General features: G+C 39.1%; 1 long non-coding RNA gene across 3 annotated transcripts in view; it reads right to left on the minus strand.

Moving 5' to 3' along the window:
* Positions 1 to 11,368, minus strand: part of LOC102168615 — a 196,914-nt gene extending 185,546 nt beyond the window's left edge. For all 3 annotated transcript variants that reach the window (XR_311251.3, XR_001917568.1, XR_001917567.1), the window contains exon 1: positions 11,215 to 11,368. This is a non-coding gene — a long non-coding RNA (uncharacterized LOC102168615). The remainder of the gene's footprint in view (positions 1 to 11,214) is intronic.
* Positions 11,369 to 23,491: the final 12,123 nt, after the last annotated feature.

A 23,491-nucleotide genomic window follows, 5' to 3' on the forward strand; every position in this document is an offset into this window, starting at 1 on the left:
GCAGAGCCAATTCGTTAGAAAAGACCCTGATGCTGAGAAAGACTGAAGGCAGGAGGAGAAGGGGAAGACAGAAGATGAGATGGTTGGATGGCATCACTGACTCAATGGACATGAGTTTGAGAAAGCACCAGGAGGTGGTGAAGGACAGGTATGGCAGGTGTGCTGCAGTCTATCGTGTCACAAAGAGTCAGACAAGACTGAGTGACTGAACAACAGTAACAGAAAGCCATTAATTCTGTCATCTGTCATTTCAGAGTCAGCTTCAACTGATATTTTCCTCATATAGGTATTTTCCAGATCTATGCCAGCCTGACATTGTTTTTTAAATCTACTTTATTCACTTTTCAAAGTGAAACTTTTTGTTACCTTACCATTCTTTCCCAACATATTGGTAGTTAAAAACTACTGCCATAAGATAGTTATACAGCCCAATTAAAAAATGGGCAGAAGAGCCAAATAACATTTTTTCAAAGAAGACATAGAGACAGCCAACAGGTACATGAAAAGATGCTCAATATCATTAATCACCAGGGAAATGCCAATTAAACCACAATGACTATTATTAAAAAGACAAGAAATAAGCAGTGAGGATGTGGAGAAAAGGAAACTCTTATGTACTATTGGCAGGAATGTAAACTGGTAGAGCCACTATGGAAAACAGTATGGACGTTACTCAGAAATTAAAAACAGAACTACCTTATGATCCACCAAGTTCACATCTGGGTATTTATCCAAAGAAATCCTCATCCCAATTCCCAAGAAGGGCAGTACAAATGAATGTTCAAACTACCAGACAATTGCACTCATCTCCCATGCTGGCGAGGTTATACTCAAAATCCTGCATGACAGGACATGTGAACCAAGAACTTCCAGATGTACAAGCTTGATTCAGAAAAGGCAGAGAAACCAGAGGTCAAACTGCCAACATTCACTGGATCATAGAGAAAGCAAGGGAATTCCAGAAAAACATTTACTTATGTTTCATCGACTCTGCTAAAAGCTTTGACTGTGTGGATCATAATAAACTATAGGAAACTCTTAAAGAAATGGGAATACGAGACCATTTTACCTGTCTCCTGAGAAACCTGTATGCCAGTCAAGTAGCAGCAGTTAGAACCTTGTATGGAACAACTCACTGGTTCAGGATTAAGAAAGGAGTATAAGGCTGTTTATTGTCACCCTGTTTATTTAACTTATATGCAGAGCACATCACGTGAAATGCTGGGCTGGAGGAGTCACAAGTTGGAAATCAAGACTGCCAGGAGAGGAAAAAAAACAAAAAAAAAGATTGCTGAGAGAAATATCAACAACCTCAGATATGTGGATAATATCACTCTAATGGCAGAAAGTGAAGAAGAACTAAAGAGTCTCTTGATGAGGGTGAAGGGGGAGAGTGAAAAAGCTGGCTTAAAACTAAATATTAAAAAAAAAAACTAAGGTCATGGCATCCAGCCCCATTATTTCATGACAAATGGAAGGGGAAAAGGTGGAAGCAGGGACAGATTTCCTCTTCTTGGGCTGTAAAATCACTGTGGATTGTGACTACAGCCATGAAATAAGATGACCATTGCTTCTTGGCAGGAAAGCTGTGACAAAGCTAGACAGTATATTAAAAAGTAGAGACATCAGTTTGCCAACAAAGGTCCACATAGTCAAGGCCTTTCCAGTAGTCACGTACGGTTGTGAGAGCTGGACCATAAAGAAGGCAGAGCACCAAAGAATTGATGCTTTTGAACTGTGGTGCTGGAGAAGACTCTTGAGAGTCCCTTGGACAGCAGGGAGATCAAACCAGTCCATCTTAAAGGAAATCAACCCTGAATGTTCATTGGAAGGATTGATGCTGAAGCTGAAGCTCCAGTACTCTAGCCATCCGATGGGAAGATCCAACTCATTTAAAAGGACCCTGATGCTGGGAAAGATTGAAGGCAGAAGGAAAAGACGAAGACAGAGGATGAGATAGTTGGATGGCATCACTGATGCAACGGACATGAAAACTGCAGGAGCAAACTCCAGGAGATGGTGAGGAAGAGGGAAGCCTGGCATGCTGCAGTCCATGGAGTCACGAGGAGTCAGACACGACTTGCCAACTGAACAACAATTTGAAGAAAATAAAAAAGCTAACTTGAAAAGACATTTGCTCTCCCATGATCACTGCTGCATCATCTACATAGTCAAGGTATGGAAACAACTTAAACGTCCACCAATAGATTAATGGATAAAGAAATTGTGGGATGTATGTGTATGTATGCGCATGTGTGTGTGTGTGTGCTTGCTTGCTCAGTCATGTCCAACACTTTGTGACCTTATGGACTACAGCCCACCAATCTCCTCTGTCCATGGGATTTTCCCTGCAAGAATACTGAAATGGCTTGCCATTCCCCCCCACCCCCCACAAAAGAGATCTTCCCAACCCAGGGATCTTCCCAACCCAGGGATCAAACTCGTGTCTCCCACATCTCCTGCATTGGCAGATAGATTCATTGTCACTGATCCACTGGGGAAGCCCATGCCTGCCAATGCAGGAGACAAGGTTTTGATCCCTGAATTGGGACAATCCGCTGGTGAAGGAAATGGCAACCCACTCCAGTATTCTTGCCTGGGAAATGCCATGGACAGAGGAGCCTGGCAGGCTATATATAGTCCATGGAGTTGCAAGAGAGTCGGAAACAACTTAGCAACTAAACAACAACAATGTGTGTATATAATATATAAATACAATGGAATGTTAGCCATAAAAAATAATAAAATCTTGCCATTTTTGACAATACAGATGGACCTCAAGGGCATTATGTTAAGTGAAAGAAGTTAGACGAAGACAAAGGCTGTATGATCTCTTAAAATCTTTTTTTTTTTTAATCGTAGATACAGGGAACAAACTGGTGGTTGCCAGAGGCAGGGATGGAGGGTGGGAGAAATGGGAAAAGAAACTAAGAGACCCGTGGACAGCATCAAGCATACCAACAAAATAAGAGATCCAAAAGAAAAAGAAGGAGAGAAAGGGATATCAAGAATATTTGAAGGAAAAAAAAAAAAAGTCAATGTTGACATACTCACTAAGAGACCAGACACATTCTCCAGCATCACATCTTTGAAAAATGTTCCCTGGGATGTGTCCAGCAAGGCCTGCAATTCTTGATTGAAATCCACTTACTTCCTTGCTTTCTAAAACATCATGGATACTTTGCTTCTAAGACAGCATCCCTGACAAATTCTAAGGGAGGCATTGGAGAAGGGGACTATATGCATAGCATTTGGTGTTTCAGGCATATGCGTTTTTCTGCTGACTTTCCATGTGCCCTTTAAACATAATCAGGGATATAGATATATACATTCTAAACAACAACTATTTACTGAAAAGAAATATCACATGAGGTATAATGTAACACAACCTGGAAATGTTCAAATCAAGTCATAATTTGCACTTCCAGACAGGTTATTATAAAATTTGAGAACACAAAACAAAACTGTTTTCCCCATCCATTTTAAGTACATCTACAGATACATCATAAAGCAAACAAAATCCCTGAGCTGCCAATATTTAACCATGACTATAGGTGGATCAGTCCCCAAATAAACTTCAAGTTTCTAATCTGTGAAATGGTTTACCAATTATTTAGAATTTTTAAGAGTTCCAATGACTTGGTGAGTAAAGTATATCGAGTGTAGCAAATATAAAATAAACAGAAGTAATAGGTCTATTTTTATTAAAATGACAGAGAACCTTGAAGAAATATTCAGAATCCTGCAGGACTAAACAGGCTTCATATATAACTTGGGATCTGAAGTTGTAACCTCTCTCATCTCTATACAACTCAGGTGTTCATTATAAGTTTTAAGACATACAATTCAGAAGCACAAGCCACAAGACTTCTGTATTGTAAGATGGGCCCAGTCTGACTCCTCTCAATTTTCTAAGTGATCTCCAAGTATCGATTATCATTGTCTGCTTTGTATCTTCATCTTATCAATCTGTGAAAAGGTTTTAGATTTGGTCTGATTTAGTCTAATTAAAGCTGTTCTAATCCTTCAATATTCTTCACAGGTCCCCAAATTATATTTCTGTATGCTATTTTTTTTATCCAAAATGCAGACCAAAACTAAGGAAACAATATTCTCTGTTCTTCATTCAGTTTTCAAATTCCAATAAAGGGTAATTATGAAAAAGGAGTGTTTGAAGAAACAATGCCCAATCTACATATCTTAAGAAATCTAATGAATCCGGAATAGAATAAACTCAAAGAGATCCACACTGAGCCATAGTATAATTAAAATGTTGAAAACCAAGAAAAAGAGAGAATCCTAAAATTAAGAAAGGTAACTCATCAACAGAAACCATGGAAGCCAGAGGCAATGGAATGGCATATTTTAATTGCTGGGAGGTAAAAGAGCTCTGAATCAATGAATCTATTTCTGATAAAACAATCTTTCAAAAAGAAAGGAAAGAGATTAACTTATGGCAAGACAGCATGAGGAGCTCGAGTGTCCTGTTCCCCACTGAAACTGATAAAAACTATTAAAAGAAAAAAAAAAAGCAACCGTTTAAACCCTCTGGAAGTGGTTTTAAGAACAAACAACAAATGAAGAAATATCTATTCAAGAACATCTTTTAAAATTCACTAAGAAAAGTGAGCCTATGGTATCTGAACCAAGACTACTCTCTCCCTCCCTCCCTCTCCCATCCTAGCTCAGAGAGGAAGACTCTACTCAAGACTCCTGAATTCAAGGCAAAAAATTCTCTCTCCACCACCACCACCCCCAAGTCCCATTTAGAGGGCTTTCTTCTTTGGAAGTACAGGGCATTCGACTTTCCCATCCAGCTACCTAGCCTGTTGCTAGGGCTGAGTCCTGAACAATTGTGGTTTAGAGGTAGGGGTTCCTTTCTGCAACCTAACCCCCAGTGGTGGAATGAAAACTTTAACTGGATGTGGTATATGGAGAATACTGGGGCCCTGAACATCCTTGCCCTGGGTTGTGAGGAGTAAACGGTAAACTGAGAGGACCTCTGGGTGCACTCTCCCCTCCACTAAGCACTCATCTAGCACAACAGAACTGTCACTCAGAAACTTGCCATTGTCCCTACCCCCACCTCCAGAGACCAGACTCAAAGCTTTTGCTTGAGGGGGAAAAAGTAGACTTTAAAACAGATAGCTCCTATTCTCTTCTCAAAGGAACTGAACTGACTTCATTTGCAAGACCATGGAGAAAGTCAAGCCTCGAGGAGCACTGAAAAAACAGCAAGGTTGTAAAGAAAATCTATATGCAGATCAGGAGGCAACAGTGAGAACTGGACATGGAACAACAGACTGGTTCCAAATATGGAAAGGACTATGTCAAAGCTGTATATTGTCACCCTGCTTATTTAACTTATATGCAGAGTACATCATGAGAAATGCTGAGCTGGAAGAAGCACAAGCTGGAATCAAGAGAGCTGGGAGAAATATCAATAACCTCAGATACGCAGATGACACCACCCTTATGGCAGAAAGTGAAGAAAAACTAAAGAGCCTCTTAATGAAAATGAAAAGTGGCTTAAAGCTCAACATTCAGAAAACTAAGATTATGGCATCTGGTCCCATCACTTCATGGCAAATAGATGGGGAAACAGAGGAAACAGTGACAGACTTTATTTTGGGGGGCTCCAAAATCACTGCAGATGATGATTGCAGCCATGAAATTAAAAGACGCTTGTTCCTTGGAAAAAAAGTTATGACCAAGCTAGATAGCATATTAAAAATCAGAGACGTTACTTTGCCAACAAAGGTCCGTCTAGTCAAAGCTATGGTTTTTCCAGTAGTCATGTATGGATGTGAGAGTTGGACTATAAAGAAAGCTGAGTGCCCAAGAATTGATGCTTTTCAACTGTGGTGTTGGAGAAGACTCTTGAGAGTCCCTTGGACTGCAAGAAGGTCCAACCAGTCCATCCTAGAGGAGATCAGTCCTGGGTGTTCATTGGAAGGAGTGATATTGAAGCTGAAACTCCAATACTTTGGTCACCTGATGCAAAGAGCTGACTCATTGGAAAAGACCCCGATGCTGGGAAAGATTGAGGGCAGGAAGAGAAGGGGATGACAAAGGATGAGATGGTTGGATGGAATCACCAACTCAATGGACATGAGCTTGAGTAAACTCCAGGAGTTGGTGATGGACAGGGAGGCCTGGCGTGCTACAGTCCATGGGGTCACAAAGAGTTGGACACAACTGAGCGACTGAACTGACTGACTGAACTGTAAAGAAAAGCAATTGGGAGAAGATTCAAAATATACGCCGAACTGTAGGTCAGCGAGTTTGCAGGTAAGAAATCGGCAGTAAGGCTACTGGAAAGAACCCTCTTGGAGCCAGAACAAATAACAAACACTAACCTCTGCTAACTATTTCTTCAAAGGATCCACAATTTGATTGAATTAGTTTTTAGAGTAGTTTATGCCCTCGGGCATTATGGAAAACAAAGGATCAGTAAATGGAGCTTGGCTGCTGGCTGCTGGGTGTGGTCAGAGAAAGACAGCTCTAACAAAACTCATCCCAGGGTGATGCTGGGTATATTCAAATTGCACCTCCCTAAAGAACAACATCAGGTACCTAACCTTGTAGGAAAGGAATCTACAATGAGATACCATTTCACACCCTCTAGGATGGTGGGCTGCAGTCCATGGGGTCACTAAGAGTCAGACAGGAATGAGCGACTTCACTTTCACTTTTCACTTTCATGCACTGGAGAAGGAAATGGCAACCCACTCCAGTGTTCTTGCCTGGAGAATCCCAGGGATGGGGAGCCTGATGGGCTGCCGTCTATGGGGTTGCACAGAGTCGGACACGACTGAAGCAACCTAGCAGCAGCAGCAGCAGCAGCAGCAGGATGGCCAGAATTGGATAAAGTCGATAATGACAAGTGCTGGTGAGAATGTAAACAAGTTAGAGCCCTCATACTGCCGAGTGTAAAATGGTGCAGCCACTTTGGAAAAAAGTCTAACAATGTCTCAAACTATTAAACACAGAGTTGCTATATGATCCAGCAATAACTCTTAAGTATACACCTATAGAAATGAAAACATATTTCTATACAGAAACTTGTACATGAATGTTTTAGCAGAATCATTCTTGATAGCCTAAAGGTAGAAACAACCCAAATGTCCAGATGGATGAACAAAGGAAATGTAGTATATCCATTCTATGAATGGAAGTCATAAATGGGATATAAAGTACTGATACATGCTACAACATACATGAACTTTGAAGCAGTATGCTAAATGAAAGAAGGCAATCACAAAAGGCCATATGATTCTATTCATATGAAATATTCTAAACTGGAAATTTTACAGAGATAAAAGTAGATTAGTGGTTACCTAGGGCTGGGCAGGTGGGGTTCAAGGGGCAGTTCAGTTCAGTACAGTTGCTCAGTCGTGTCTGACTCTTTGCAACCCCATGAACCACAGCACACCAGGCCTCCCTGTCTATCACCAACTTCCAGAGTCCACCCAAACCCATGTCCATTGAGTCTGTGATGCCATCCAACCATCTGGCTTATGGCTAAAGCATATGGACTTCCTCTTAGAGTGATGAAAATGTTGAAAGATTTGGTGATGGCTGCACATATACTAAAAAACTACTGAACTGTACACTTTAAATGGGTGGATTGTATGGTATGTGAATTATATTTCAATAAATCTATCAAAAGAGAACTGAAGGAGACATTAAGACATTCCCAGATAAACAAAAGCTGAGGAAGTTCACTGCTGACAGACATGCCCTACAAGAACTGACAAAGGGAGATCTTCAGGATAAAATGGAAGGATAATAGATGAACTCGAAACTATATGAAGAAATAAAGAACACAGGCAAAGGTAACTACAAGGGATTCCCAGGTGATTCCGTGGTAAAGAATCTGCCTGCCAATGCAGGAGACCCAAGAGACTCAGGTTTGATCCCCTGGGTCAGGTAGATCCCCTGGAGGAGGAAATAGCAACCCACTTCAGTATCCTTGCCTGGGAAATCCCATGGACAGAGGAATCTGGTGGGCTACAGTCCATGGGGTCACAAAGAGGTGGATACAACCGAGTGACTGAGCATGCATGCAGCAGCAGCAGCAAAGGTAACTACATAGGTAAATATATAAGCTAGTATTATTGTATTTTTGGTTTGTAACCCCTCTTATTTTATCTATATGATTTAAAAAGAAATGGACAGGATAATCCTAAAATTCATATGGAATTACAAGAAGCCCCGAATAGCCAAAACAATCTTGATAAAGAACACAGTTGGAAGATTGACACTTCTCAATTTTAAAAATTAACACAATCAACAGTAATCAAAAGTATGGCAGTGGAATAAGGATAGGCACAGAGACAAATGAAATAAATTTGAAAGACCAGAATAAACCCATACACCTAAGCCAACTGATTTCAACAAGGGTGCCAAGACCATTCAATGGGGGACAGTCTTTCCAATGTGTGGTGCTGGGACAACTGGCTATGCACATGTAAAAGAATAAAATTGGATCTCATATCATATATAAAAATAACCCAAAATGGATATATGACATAAGTGTAAGAGCTAAAACCATAGAACACTTAGGAAAATACATAAAGATAAATCTTCTTAGATTTATTTGGCAAAGAATTTAGCAAAGAATTCTTAGATTTGACACCAAAAGTACAAGCAAAAAAAGAAAAAAATAAAGAAAACTTAAAAAATCTGTATACCAAAGGACATTACCAAGAACCTGTAAAAAAACATATACATAATGGGGGGAAATTTGCAAAATTCTAAATTATATATATATATATATATATATATATATGATCAGATTACTATCCAGAATATGCAAAGAATTTATAGCTCAACAACAAAGACACTCAAATTAAAAATACACAAATGGCCAATAAATGCATCAAGGTAGCCAAAATCATTGGTGATTAGGGAAATTTGAATCTAAACCACAATGATGTAACACTCCAAACACACTAGAATGGTTGTAATTTTTAAATTTAAAAAAAAAAAAGGAGATAACAAGTGTCAACAAGGAAGTGTGATAATTCTACGTTTAACTTATAGAGAAACTGTCAAACTATTTTCCACAGTGGCTGCACCATTTTACATCCCAGCAGCAATGTATGAGAGCTCCAATTTCTTTAATTCCTTGCCAACACTTGTTTCCTGGTTTAATTTCTTTAAAAAAAAAAAAAAACTGGATTCTGCCCTCAAATTTAGAAGAAATTTCAATTGGTCCCTGTTTCTGCAGCCCAACACTTAAAATTCAACTTTTAAAAATTTCCCTTCAAAATGTATAAAAAATAACCCATGCTAGAAAAAAGTTCATTACATCACAGAAGTTTAAGAAATGCATGGGGAAAAGAATCACTTTTTTTTTTTCTTAAATATTTATTTGACTGTACCTGGTCTTAGTTGCTGCAGGCAGGATCTAGTTCCCCCTACCAGGGATTGAACCAGGCCCTCTGCATTGGATGCACTGAGTCTTCTTAGTCACTGGACTACCAGGGAAGTCACAAGAATCAATTTAAAATAATGGTTATTTCTGAGGAGGAAGGAAGGGATGCAATCAGGGATGGGTACACAGAGCACTCCAACTATAATAGTAATGTTTAGTCTTTTATGTTTTGCTGGTGAGAAAAGAGGTTCACTGTGTTATTCTTTATATGTTTCTATATCTCTTAAGTATTTCATAACATATTATAGAAGGCCCCCAAAAAAAGACAAAGAAAAAAAAGTTTATCCAACATTCCTTCATCACTCACTGCTGTTGCTGCTTAATCACTTCAGTCGTGTCTGCCTCTGTGCAACCTTATGGAATGTATAGCCCACTAGGCTCCTCCCTCCATGGAATTCTCCAGGCAAGAGTACTGGAGTGGGTAGCCTAGCCCTTCTCCAGGGGATTTTACCGACCCAGGAATCGGGTCTCCTACATCGCATGCAATGCTTTACTAGCTGAGCTACCAGGGAAGCCCTCATCACTCACCACCACCACCAAAAACATTAAATTATACTAGACAGTATTTTACAGCTTACATTCTTCACATAACAATCCATTATAGCATTCGCTAGATCAATAGAGGTAAATCTGTTTCCACAGTTACAAAATATCTCATAATATGAATGTCCCAAGATTTATTCACTCTCCTACTGACGGATATACAGGTTGTTTCCAGTTGTCACACAAACAAAGCTACAAAGGCATCCTTGTTCATATATCCTTACACACTGGTACATTTATTTCTGTAGAATGGATTCTTAAAAGTCAGAATATTAAGTTCCAGTATTTAGTCAAGCAATATTCGTATTTTTTTATTTCCTTACATACTGTCAGATCATTTTTTTTAAAGGTTGCAGCAATTCATAGTCTTTCCAGCAAAGTATGAGCGAGATGTGGGCATTTCTTGAGGGAAATTTCTTTTAACCACATAAGCATTTAATAGATTAAATTCAGTTTTACTGTCTTCCCATATAGTAAACATGTAATGATATTATGCTTAACATAAATTTATTTTCACCAAGAGATCTGAACACAGGAAATTTAGCTCTTTTCTTACTTAGTGAGTAAACAGCTAACAATTCACAATATAATGTAGCAACTCCCTGAAATATTATCTATACACACACACACACACACACACCCCCTCGATCACACACACACCCTCGATCTCTATACACACACACACACACACACACACACGCACGCACACCCTCGATCTCTAAGATGTTTCCTGGACAAATGTTAAGTATTATAAGACCAAAAGTCCTCATCTGAAGTATATATAAAGGGCATAGAAAAAAATTATTTTAATCGAGCCCACCATGAGTATATTACAAACTGATTGGTCTATCAAAACTAAGTTTGCACATGGAAAGGCAGCCCTTAGGAATTAAGGACCCGCAGGCCCAACAGTTAAGCAGTTCCTGAAAGCGCCTTAGGGAGAGAGAATTTTGCGGCGGCATGGTGTCAATAAAAACCCATTCAAACAAGTTAAAAAAAAAAAAAAAGGAAAACGACCCAGAATACCCACTAGGAGCTAGTTTCTGCAACCACCTATCCTCATCCGTGATAGTAAAGTGATTAAGGAGAGAGAAATTACTCTCCAATATTTTGAAGACAGAGAAAAATGAAATGTAGACCGGCTCCTCCCCCACTCAGGCCATGCGATGCCGAAGTGTGTAACCTTATTAATGGTCACTTTTCAACTCGATGCGAGTTTCAGCACTCACCACAACACAAATAATCCGCAAGTTTCTGGACATTCCTTAGGAGACTCGTCCTTTGGCCGTCTTTTCACATAAAGTATGCCTGCAGCGCTTACACCCTATGCAAATGCCGCCATCTTAGGTTTTAGATGAGCCCTAGGGCGGTAGAAACCTGGGCTAGGCGTCACAGCCAAATAGGCCCCGCGCAGAACCGCCGTGCACTCCCAAAATGGCTCCCCCGGCAACGTGACCCAGCCGCCCTGCGGCCCCTCCCCCAGTGTTCCTGAGCGGTTGCGCTTCCTATTACAGCCTTTATCGCCGCTGAAATTACCTCCTTATTCCTCGTTTTCTTTTCCTTCACTTCTTTTTTCTTTTTCTATCCCAAATTTCTTTTACCTTTGTCCCGACCCCTTTCCACATTTCTACATATCTCTCGTTCTAGTCAACTTTCACCTCACACATGTGTGACATTTTTTAATACACAAATTTATCTTTCTGTTATTTTACCAAAGTATCACAAAATGATAAGGTAAACTGAGATCTGATTTTTTCGTATTTTATAGGTGAGGAAAATAAGGCTCAGAAAGTGAAAGTGTTAGTCATTCAACGTCTATATTTATCAAAACGTTTATCTTTTTTGGTTCCTCTCCACGAGGGAAAATGTACTAGCTGGATGTAAGCCACCAACACATTTTTTAAAACCCAGACTGAAACTTGTTTGCCATGCATTACATGTGAATGGTGTGAAAGGTTAGTTGGGGAAGGTTTGTGCTGCACAGTTAAGGAAGAGACAATTTAGAGGTCTTAATTCCTTTTCAAAGGAATAGTTTCTACATTCTAAAGTTATCTCTAACTTTCTACAAGAACCCAGCATAGGACACCTCATTCTATTCATATGCATCATTACTTTCTCTTTCTTTATGTTGCTATTATCATCCTCAAATAGGAGGTAATGGTCGAGAATTGTATAAACACCTGGGCCTTGATGTGTGGCCATTCTTATGTAAAATACAGCATACAGCAGCCAATTTGTGTTGTCAGTAATGTGTGTAGTGAGGTGAAAGGGTCTTAATTTAAGCTTAAAGTACATCCTTTCCTGAGGTTTAGCTATATTTGAGCACGATTTGGAAACTGGTCGGTAGACACCAGAAATCAATTGCAAGAGGAACTGCTGAACTCTTGAGAAACTTTAAGAGAGGATGGAGTCAGGCAGGCAACCTAGGATAAATGGAAGATCAATTCTGGGTATTGCAGAGAATCTGTGGCTTCAATTAACTTTTTTCCATCAAGTGGCATATCTCTTGGTTATACAACAAAATGTATTTATTTTAAGCTAGGTACAAAACATCTCTCTGCAGTGATTTAATTATAAGTAGAAAGGTAATGAAGCCTATGACAGGTTTGCTCTGATGCTCTAGGGATGTTTTCTGTCTGGATTTTAAAGAAATACATATAAGTAATCAGCACGACTCTTTATAGAACAATAGGCTTGTGAAGCTACTAGTCAATTTTAGATGGGGAAAAGATCGCTGGATGCACTGGTTTTATTTAGTGGTGTTTCAAACTGAAAGGTGCTGGACCCAGAGATCTAGGGGCAGAAAAGCCCTATTAATTCCAAGGTGGAAGCCAAGGTGAAAGCTTCATACCCCTGCCCCCACCCACTCACATTATCCCCAGTTGGCCTGCCTTCATTCCAACCGGAGAAAAAAATGCCTCCAGAATAATACCAGAGACAGAGTTTGGTTTATTCTTCAAGGCTGATCCTCTTAGCTTTCTGGATTCTACTGGTCCAGTCAATACCTGTTCCATTCTCTATGAGAGTCCAATTTTCCTCTTTCATAAGTAATTGTTCCAAAAGTAATAAGCTGTCTCCTGCAAAGATATAAAATTCAAATAGGCAAAAGAAGGATTGGAGTTTTACCATTATCCAGCCATGTTTAGCAGGCACTTACTTACAAAGAGCTCTCAGTTGGAGAATTTACAAAAAAATTGCACAGACCTCTGGTCTGTGATAACAATTGATAACAAGTTTCTGTTATCTTTGCATTCATAGTCTAAGACATATAAGTGAGTAATGGTTCTATAAGTGACAATCAAAATAATTGATGCATGCAAAAGTTAGACTCTGCATTTGATTTGAATACATTCATTTTGAAACATGAATTTGATGTGGCAAATGGGATAGCAGATGTAAGTTTATTCATTCATTAATAAGAACTTACATGTAAAGACCAGACCACCTGAACTGCCTCCTGAGAAATCTGTATGCAGATCAAGAAGCAACAGTTAGAACTGGACATGGAACAACAGACTGGTTCCAAATCGGGAAAGGAGTACATCAAGGCTGTATATTGTCACCCTGTTTGTTTAACTTATGTGCAGAGTACATCATGAGAAATGCCAGGCTGGATGAAGCACAAGCTGGACTCGAGATTGCCAAAAGAAACAACAATAACCTCAGATATGCAGATGACACCACCCTCATGGCAGGAAGCAAAGAATTAAAGAGCCTCTTGATGAAAGTGAAAGAGGAGAGTGAAAAAGTTGGCTTAAAACTCAACATTCAAAAAACTAAGATCATGGCATCTGGTCCCATCACTTCATGGCAAATAGATGGGGGGTGGACAATGGAAACAGTGAGAGACTTTATTTTGGGGGGCTCCAAAATCACTGCAGAGGGTGACTGCAGCCATGAAATTAAAAGATGCTTGTTCCTTGGAAGAAAAGTTATGACCAACCTAGATAGTATATTAAAAAGCAGAGATATTACTTTACCAACAAAGGTCTGTCTAGTCAAAGCTATGGATTTTCCAGTAGTCATGTATAGATGTAAGATTTGGACTATAAAGAAAACTGAGTGCCAAAGAATTGATGCTTTTGAACTGTGGTGTTGGAGAAGGCTCTTGAGAGTTCTTTGGACTGCAAGGAGATCCAACCAGTCCATCCTAAAGGAGATCAGTCTGAGTGTTCATTGGAAGGACTGATGCTGAAGCTGAAACTCCAATACTTTGGCCACCTGATGCGAAGAGCTGACTCATTGGAAAAGACCCTGATGCTGGGAAAGATTGAAGGCAGGAGGAGAAGGGGACAACAGAGGATGAGATGGTTGGATGGCATCACTGACTCAATGGACATGAGTTTGAGTGAACTCCGGGAGTTGGTGATGAACAGGGAGGCCTGGCGTCCTGCAGTCCATGGAGTCGCAAAGAGTCAGACATGACTGAGTTACTGAACTGAGCTGAACTGAAATATGAAGGCTTACTTCTGAACTCTCAATTCTATTGCATTGATGTATATGTCTAATTTTATGTCAGTATCATGAGTCTTAATTTCTGTAGCTTTGAAATAAGTTTTAGAATCAAAAATAATGAGTTCTACAATTTTATTCCTTTTTCCTCGAATTCTTTTAGCTATTCTGATCTCTTGCAGATCCTTATGAATTTTAGGATTAGCTTGATAATTTTTGAAGTAATAAAGGTGGGGTTTTGATAAGGATTGTGTTGGTATGTAGAAAATAGGGGGAAATAATGACATTAAGTCTTCTATCCCATGAACAGGAAATGAATGTTTTCCCATATACACAGGTTTTCTTAATTTTTTTTCAGTGACCTTTTGAACCTTTCTATGAACAAGTTTTATAATCTTTTGTTGAATTTATTCCTAAGTTTTGTTATGCTATTTTAAATGGAATCTTCCTAATTCATTTTCAGATTTTTCATTGCAAGTGTATAAAGCTACAACTGATTGTTATATATTGGTTTTGTATTGTACAACCTTGTTAAAATTGTTTATTAGTTCTAGTTGTAGTAGTTTTGCATGGATTTTTTAGGACTTTCTATATACAAGATTACATCATTTAAAAATAGATATAGTGGACTTCCATGGTGGGTCACTGGCTTAGACTCTATGCTCCCAATGGAGAGGGCCCAGGTTTGATCCCTGGCCAGTGAACTAGATCCCACATACCTCAACCAAGAGTTGGAACGCTGCAACTAAACATCCTGCTTGCTGCAGCAAAGATTGAAGGTCCCACGTGCCACAACTAAGACCCAGCATAGCCAAATAAATAAATAAAATTATTTAAAATAAAAAATATAGTTTTATTTATTTCTTAATTTGGATATCTTTTATTTCTTTTTCTTGCTGAATTGCCCTGAACCTCTACTGCAAAGCTGAATAGAAGTGGTGAGAGTAAACAGCCTTAGCTTGTTCCTGATCTATGGAAGAAAGGGATTTCATAGGTGCTGTATTAGCTTCCTATTGCCACTGTAACAAATTACTGCAGTTAGTGACTGAAAATAATACAAATTTATTCTCTTAACACTTTTGGAGGCCAGAAATCTGAAATCAGTTTCACTTAGTTAAAATCAAAGTGCTAGCAGGCCTGTGTTCCCTCTGGAGGCTGCAGGGGACAATCCACTTCCTTGCATTTTCTTCCTTTAGAGACTGCATGCATCCCTTGGCTTACAGGCTCTTTTTCCATCTTCCAACCTAGCACTGTAGCATCATCTCTAATCTCTCACCTCTGCTTCCTGTCTCTTATCTTTTCCCTTTGACTCTGATCCCCTGCCTCCCTTTTAGAAGGAACCTTGCGATTACACTGGGCACATCTGAATAATCCAGCATAATCTCCCCATCTCAAGATTTTAATCACATCTGCAAAGTACCTTTTACCATGTGAGATAACATGTTTATAGGTTCTGGGAACTACGACAAGGACCATTATTCGGGTAAATTCTCTTCTATTCCTAGTTAGGTGTTTGTTTGCTTTTTTCATGAAAGAGTTTGAATTTTGTTAAAGGTTTTTCTACATTTATTGAGATGATCCTGTGGTTTTAGTGCTTTTTCTATCAGTAGGGTGATTGATTTTCCTGTGTTGAACCAACTTAGCATTCCTGCAATATATCCCACTTGGTTGTGATATATAATCCATTATATATTTCCAGGCCCAATTTGGTAGTATTTTATTGAAGATTTTTGTGTCTATATTCTTTAGTTTCCATTTCACATATTTTTATCTGGTTTTGGTATTGGGGTAATTCTGGTCTCAGAGAATGAGTTGAAAATTGTTTCTTCCTCTCCTGTCTTTTTGGAAGAGTTTGTGAAGGACTGTTAATTCTTCACACGTTTAGTAGAATGACCAGTGAAGCCACCTGGGCTGGGGTTTATCTTTATATGCTTTTCTTTGATTACTATTTCTCTCTCTTCACTTTTAAAGGTCTACTCAGATTTTCTGTTTCTTCTTAAATCAGTTGTTGATAGCTTTTCTCTTTTTTCATGCTACCTATCTATTTCAGATGAAATTTCTACAGGACTTAAGTTATCAGAATGTTTATGAGCCAAGTCATTGGTTGCTTTTAAGTCAGAAGTATTCACAGAGGTAACTTTTCTCTGCTTAAAAATGAAGATTGGACTTCCCTCATGGCCCTGGAGAACGAAATGGCAACCCACTCCAGTATTCTTGCCTGGAGAATCCCACAGACAGAGGAGACTGGCAGACTACAGTCCATGGGGTTGCACAAAGTTGGACACAACTGAAGTGACTTAGCAGGTAGGCAGGCATGGCACAGTAGACAGGAATCCACCTGCCAATGCAGGGGACACTGGTTCAATCCCTGGTCCAGGAATATTTCACATACTGAGGAGTAACTAAGCCCATGTGCCATAACCACTGAGCCCCACTCTAAATCCCATGAGCCCCAACTACTGAGCCTGTGTGTTGCAACTACTGAAGCCCACACACCTAGAGCCTGTGCTCTGCAAAAAAAGAAGCCACTACAGTGAGAAGCCCATGCGCCACAACAAAGAGTAGCCACTGCTCACTGCAACTAAAGAAAACCCATGCAAAACAATGAAGACCCACTGCAGCCAAAAAAAAAAAAAAAGATTGTGAGGATACTTTATTTTTTCATAGCTCCACTTCAAATGTGAAATTAGGGCATCTATAATTTCCTCAGTTTCTATTTGATATGCATTTTCTCCACAATAATTGATGCTTTCATCTGGTGATTTGAATATTTACAAATTATTTACTATTTTTCATTTATTGTTGATAAAGGTTTACATTTATAAAGCATACTTTCCAAGTTGGTTTTTTAATTAGCATTAAAAATATATAGAAAATGTATATGTGAACACACATATTTTCTTTTGCTTCAGGCTCATATATGGCTCAGCACACAGCACTGCCAGTTTCTGGCTTTACTTAAAATTTCAATATTTTGCTCACCATGGATCTATTGAACTAATTTTATTTTTTTAATATTGCATTTGCAACTTCATGTCCACTAGGATGACCGTAATAAAAAAGACAAGCATTGGTAAGAATGTAGGAAAATAGAACACTTATATATTGTTGGTGGGAATGTACAATGAAGGACAGTTTGGCCCTTCCTCAAAAAGGCAAACCTAGAGTTACCACATGACCCAACAGTTCTACTCTAAGTATATGCTCAAGACAAAATATGATATCTTTGGGTTTCCCTGATGGCTTAGATAGTAAAGAATCTGCCTGCAATGTGGGAGACCCAGAAGGGAATGGCAGTTCATGCCAGTATTCTTGCCTGGAGAATTTCATGGACAGAGGAGGCTGGCAGGCTACATACAGTCCATGGAGTCACAAAGAGTCGAAAGTATCTGCCCAAGACAAAATATACGTCCACACAAAAATCTTGTTCATAACTGCATTATTCATAACAGTCAAAAAAACAAATGTCCATCAACTCATGAATGGGTAAACAGAATGCAGTATGTCCATTGAATGGATGAACCTTGAAAACATTATAGAAAATTAAAGCCAATCCCAAAAGTATAATTTAACTTACATAAGATGTCTAGAATAGGCAAATCCATAAAGACAGAAAATACACTTGTAGTTGCCTAAAACTTAGAGGAGAGGAGTTGAGGTTGAGGAGAGTGGGGACTGACTCCTAATGGGTAGAAGGTTTCTTTTTGGAGTGATGAACATGTTCTTAACATATATTATGGTGATGTTGCACATCTCTGTAAATATGCTAAAAAACTATTTTATTGTGTACTTTAAATTTAAAATAAAGCTGTAAAAATATTTTTTCATTTTACATATGATAAAAAAAGAAGAAGTTAAGCTGAATGATAGTCAAGACTAGAATCCAGGTCTCATTGTGTTTTCACTGCATCCTGCAATTCTTGCACACAGATCCCTGTTTATTCTCATCAGGTCACAGTGCTGGAGCTATAAGAAGTGTGGCTGGATGAGTTTAATTTTCTATCTTCATTCATATCCTCAAAATTTGCTCTCCTAGATATTCCCAAAGCCTTAGCCAACACTAGAAAAGGATAAGGGAGGCAAGAGTGAATAGGTCTTTAGCCAAAGGATATATACACATTATACTGGATATACTAGAGTTCTCCATAATGAGCTCTGTGCCAGCTTCTTGCTTTTTGTCAAGTAAACTAACAAATTACATTATTGACCATCTCTAAAGAAAAACCTCAGTCTACTCAAATATAAATTGAAGCTCTCTGCCTGTTACACTCTATGTAATTTCAAGGAAATCCAAAATACATGTTTCTGATTTATTTGCATTTCAGTTCAGTTCAGTTCAGTCTCTCAGTTGTGTCCGACTCTTTGCGACCCCATGAATCGCAGCACGCCAGGCCTCCCTGTCCACCACCATCTCCCAGAGTTCACTCAGACTCACGTCAATCAGGTCCGTGATGCCATCCAGCCATCTCATCCTCGGTCGTCCCCTTCTCCTCCTGCCCCCAATCCCTCCCAGCATCAGTCTTTTCCAATGAGAACTCTTCGCATGAGGTGGCCAAAGTACTGGAGTTTCAGCTTTAGCATCATCCCTTCCAAAGAAATCCCAGGGTTGATCTCCTTCAGAATGGACTGGTTGGATCTCCTTGCAGTCCAAAGGACTCTTAAGAGTCTTCTCCAACACCACAGTTCAAAAGCATCAATTCTTTGGCACTCAGCCTTCTTCACTGTCCAACTCTCACATCCATACATGACCACAGGAAAAACCATAGCCTTGACTAGACAGACCTTAGTCTGCAAAGTAATGTCTCTGCTTTTGAATAAACTATCTAGGTTGGTCATGACTTTTCTTCCAAGGACTAAGCGTCTTTTAATTTCATGGCTGCAGTCACCATCTGCAGTGATTTTGGAGCCCCCAAAAATAAAGTCTGACACTGTTTCCACTGTTTCCCCATCTATTTCTCATGAAGTGATGGGACCGGATGTCATGATCTTCGTTTTCTGAATGTTGAGCTTTAAGCCAACTTTTTCACTCTCCTCTTTCACTTTCATCAAGAGGCTTTTCAGTTCCTCTTCACTTTCTGCCATAAGGGTGGTGTCATCTGCATATCTGAGGTGGTTGATATTTCTCCCGGCAATCTTGATTCCAGCTTGTGCTTCTTCCAGTCCAGCGTTTCTCATGATGTACTCTGCATAGAAGTTAAATAAGCGGGGTGACAATATACAACCTTGACGTACTCCTTTTCCTATTTGGAACCAGTCTGTTGTTCCATGTCCAGTTCTAACTGTTGCTTCCTGACCTGCATACAGATTTCTCAAGAGGCAAGTTAGGTGGTCTGGTATTCCTGTCTCTTTCAGAATTTGCATTTACCTCATAAAAATGTTTAGAAAGAGTTATATGCTGCCCCAATGCCTCTTTTGGCTTCTTAAAAAGCCTTTTAAGTTATCTTTTGCTATTCTTAAAAGTAGACCCTTCTGTGCCAAGGATGGCTATTTGTTTTTGATATGCCAAAGTGCTGCACTATGATTCAAATAGGCTTTGCAATTTGAATAATATCCAAAAGCTTCAACCAAAGATTGAAAAGCAAAATCCTAAATTTTCTCATAATAACCTCACTCAGATCTTGGGCTTCCCAATCAGACCACCGTCACACTTTGAAATTAGATTCTAGGCATACCTTGGAGACTCAGATTTTAAAACATCTCCAGGTTCACTCTCCTTACCTTTATACTCTTCTACTTAAACATACAAGAATTGCTCTTCCTCGATGATCACACAAAAAGATATTGGGCTTCTAGTGAGGCAGATAGGATTAAGCCTTAGTCTAGAGAAACTTTGGCTGAAATAGTTTATGGATGGCCCTAATATTCCAAGACTGTAAATGCCTGAATGCTAAAATAACTGAGGTTTTAGAGATTACCTGATTTAGACTAGCTGGTAGGGCTAAGGAAATTGAGAAGCAAAAGAGACTATAAAAAAGTTTGAGAACTTCCCTGGTGGTCCAGTGGTTAAGAATCCACCTGCCAATGCAGGGGACATGGGTTTGATCCCTGGTCCAGGAAGATCCCACAGGCTAAGAAGTAACTAAGCCCATGCACCACATCTACTGAGCTCTAGAACCTGAGGGTCATAACTATTGAGCCTACCTGCTGCAACTACTGAAGCCCGTGCAACCTAGAGCCCATACTCTGCAACAGGAGAAGCCACCACAATGAGAAACCCACACAACTGTAACTAGAGAAAGCCAGCACAGAGCAACAAAGATCCAGTGCAGCCATAAATAAATAAATAATTGTAAAAGGTTTCTAAGGATTTATAACAGCAATAACTAATGCTTATGTAGTATGCCAAATATTAATGAGATTTACATATATCTGCTTATTTATTTGTGCAGCAATCCTATGAAATTGGTACAATTATCCCATTTTATAGATGGAAACCAGAGGTTAAGCAATTGCCCCCAAAGTCAAACAAATAGCAAGTGACAGAGACTAAGATTTTAAAATAGGCAACTAGGATCTGGGGCTTCCCAGGTGGCTCAGTGGTAAAGAATCCAGCTGCCAGTGCAGGAGATGCCGGTTGGATCCCTGGGTTGGGACGATCCCCTTGAGAAGGAAATGGCAACCCATTCCAGTATTCTTGCCTGGAAAAACACCATGGACAGAGCAGCTTGGTGGGCTGAACCCAGTACGTGGGTTCATCAAGAGTTGGACGTGACTTAGTGACTGAATGAGAACAACAACTAGGATCTAGATCCATGAAATGCTATCCTATATATGACTTTCCTAAGAAACTAGTCCCTCCTTTCACCCTCCCAAATACCAGCTCTCAGGTGCCTGGAACTCTACGGATAGATATCGAGATCTCCTTTTAACTTAAGGCTTTATACTCTATTAAAATGAGTACAGTCTCTTTCCAGAATGAATGAGGTTTGTTTCAAAGGCTTGCTTTTAAGTTCTTGGGAATTTAGAGTGCATTTTCCTGTAGAAACAACATTGTACATAATAGTTAAGTTCTTACGCCAGACTGTAGAAATCTGACTTTTGGAAAACTGAACCATAAAAATAATATAACTGACATGAGCCTCAGGCATCAGAAGAAGAAAGCTCTGCTGTTCATGGCATGGAGTATAGAGGGAGGAATGGAAGAGAGTTACTTTTCCTTTCTTGAGCATAAACCCAGTCCATCAGCACAAAATTCAAATAAGTAGGGTTGCTTTTTGTAGCCCCTTGCTTTATAGAGCTCCTCCCCCCAGACTCTTTTTTTTTTGTACCTACAGAATTCCTTTATTTGTAAAATAACTCTTGATTTAAATACCAGACTTCAGGTTCAGTATATTTTTAACAAATGAAAACATTTGGTTTTCTGAGTTACAATCAAAAACAACTATTAGGACGTAAACAACTGAAAAAATGTGAATCAAAATTATAATCTAATAAGCAAATACCTTACAAGAAGAAATCAGCATAAGTTAATGCAGTGCATCCTTAAGGAACCAGAAATGTCACGGGGGCTGCTACTTACTTCTCTAAACATTTACTGTATCGTCTGCTGCTACTTGGGAAGCTGAGGGACAGCAGTTATAATTTGTAGTTAATCAAGTGTTCTGAAACAAGCTGAAATTTCCTTAAATGAAAAATAAACATATATAGATTTCAGTTTTTATCGTACAATATTGACACTACTGGGAAAACAATGCATGCATGAAATATCAAATGATTTAATTTACGTGACAGAGGAAAAAACAAAAAATAATTGTTACAAAATCAAACTGCAGGTAACAAATTTGAAAGAACTATTCACTTCTTTATACAGAAGTCTTTCTGAGCACCTAAAATAAATCTAAAGAGCAGCATAAAGACCACTGAAATTGATTAGTTCAACATACAGTGAAGAAAATAACATTTAAAAAAAATCTCAATTGAAAAAACTACGAATTATCAAATACTTTAGATTTCCTAACTTTTTTTTTACAAGTTTTGTGGTTCATACTCAAAGTTCAATCTGTGTTTTAACATTTTTAAGTTCAGGCATGCCAAAGCCTAAAAGTACAGAAGACTTGTGATTTTGTATTGCTTTCATGCAAATATACCTTCTTTTTCCGAAAAATGAAGCCACGTCTATTTTCCACACCCATAAGAGTGAGGATAACAATTCTATTTCCTTTTTACTGGGATATGGTCTCTTGTGGAAATAATCCCTAAGAAACTGCTCTTTGTCTTCGTAAGAACGGTCTTTGTACTTTTTAGGATTTAATGCTAAAATCTGAAGAGCGTCTTGAGTATCAAAACCTTCAGGCTCATCCTAGGAGATCACATGTGTACTTTTACTACAAAACAAAATATGTACTTTTGCTGCACATAGTAGTTTTAAATAACAGCTATTTATTAGCTCACAGTTCCTCTGGGTCAGAAGTCTGGTATGGTTTAGCTGGATCTTCTGCTCAGGGTTCACATGGTTAAAATGAAACTATTGATCAGGGCTGCAGTTCTCATCTGGGCTTCAGGATCTTCTTCCAAGCTCACTCAGGTTGTTGACAAAGTTCAGTGCCTTCCATGTATAGGACTGAGGTTCCTGATTTCTTGCAAGCTGTCAACCAGGGTCCACCCTTAGCTCTAAGAGGCTGCTCCCATGCCTACCCACTTATCCTCTTCTATTTTCAAGCCAACAACAAAACACTTCTCGGTGCATCCCGTCCCACTAGCAGTTCAATTCTCTGACGTGTTTGCCACTAGTTGGAGAAACATTCTACTTTTAAAGAACTCAATGATTAAATCAGGCCCAACTATAGATAATCTCTCTATTTTATGGCCAAGTGATATAGAACTTTATTTATTTATTTTTAATATAAATTTATTTATTTTAATTGGAGGTTAATTACTTTACAATATTGTATTGGTTTTGCCATACATCAACATGAATCTGCCACAGGTATACACGTGTTCCCCATCCTGAACCCCCCCTCCCTCCTCTCTCCCCATACCACCCCTCTGGGTCGTCCCAGTTCACCAGCCCCAAGCATCCTGTATCATGCATTGAACCTGGACTGGCGATTCATT

The sequence above is a fragment of the Capra hircus genome (genome assembly GCF_001704415.2).
Source record: "Capra hircus breed San Clemente chromosome X unlocalized genomic scaffold, ASM170441v1, whole genome shotgun sequence".
Lineage (NCBI taxonomy): Eukaryota > Metazoa > Chordata > Mammalia > Artiodactyla > Bovidae > Capra > Capra hircus.